A 1,578-nucleotide genomic window follows, 5' to 3' on the forward strand; every position below is an offset into this window, starting at 1 on the left:
TCAAATCTAGAAATGTCCTATAAAGGTCGAGGTTTTCTGCTGAATCCATATCCATCCTTCTATCTAATACTCCGTAACATATTTATATTATAATTATTATTATTATTATTATTATTATTATTATTGTTATTATTATTATTATTATTATTAGTATATTAGTATATTAGTATATTATTATTAATATTAGTATATACATAAAATACTACGACGAAGTTATGAGCATGTTATTTCAAAACGAGTTTTATGAACGGGACAGAGCTAAGGAAATTATGGGTTATTGCTTTGGAGGTTATGGGTATGATTCGAGGGTATGCTCGTGAGGTCAATCTAGTGTTTATCGTCTCCGTTGCATCTTCGTACTTTCTGTAGTGACCCGAACTTTTCCATGTTTATATATATATAATAAATGAAATTGTTATTTACATGATTGAGTGTTTCCAACATGTTAAGCAATCAAACTTGTTAAGACTTGATTAATTGAAATAGGTTTCATATAGACAATTGACCACCCAAGTTGACCGGTGATTCACGAACGTTAAAACTTGTAAAAACTATATGATGACATATATATGGATATATATATAGTTAACATGATATTATGATAAGTAAACATATCATTAAGTATATTAACAATGAACTACATATGTAAAAACAAGACTACTAACTTAATGATTTTGAAACGAGACATATATGTAACGATTATCGTTGTAACGACATTTAATGTATATATATCATATTAAGAGATATTCATATATCATAATATCATGATAATATAATAATTTAAAATATCATTTGATATTATAAACATTAGGTTAACAACATTTAACAAGATCGTTAACCTAAAGGTTTCAAAACAACACTTACATGTAACGACTAACGATGACTTAACGACTCAGTTAAAATGAATATACATGTAGTGTTTTAATATGTATTCATACACTTTTGAAAGACTTCAAGACACTTATCAAAATACTTCTACTTAACAAAAATGCTTACAATTACATCCTCGTTCAGTTTCATCAACAATTCTACTCGTATGCACCCGTATTTGTACTCGTACAATACACAGCTTTTAGATGTATGTACTATTGGTATATACATTCCAATGATCAGCTCTTAGCAGCCCATTTGAGTCACCTAACACATGTGAGAACCATCATTTGGCAACTAGCATAAAATATCTCATAAAATTACAAAAATATGAGTAATCATTCATGACTTATTTACATGAAAACAAAATTACATATCCTTTATATCTAATCCATACACCAACGACCAAAAACACCTACAAACACTTTCATTCTTCAATTTTATTCATCTAATTGATCTCTCTCAAGTTCTATCTTCAAGTTCTAAGTGTTCTTCATAAATTCTACAAGTTCTAGTTTCATAAAATCAAGAATACTTCCAAGTTTGCTAGCTTACTTCCAATCTTGTAGAGTGATCATCCAACCTCAAGAAATCTTTCTTATTTACAGTAATATATCTTTCTAATACAAGGTAATACTCATATTCAAACTTTGATTCAATTTCTATAACTATAACAATCTTATTTCGAGTGGAAATCTTACTTGAACT

Source organism: Rutidosis leptorrhynchoides, chromosome 2, assembly GCF_046630445.1.
Source record: "Rutidosis leptorrhynchoides isolate AG116_Rl617_1_P2 chromosome 2, CSIRO_AGI_Rlap_v1, whole genome shotgun sequence".
Lineage (NCBI taxonomy): Eukaryota > Viridiplantae > Streptophyta > Magnoliopsida > Asterales > Asteraceae > Rutidosis > Rutidosis leptorrhynchoides.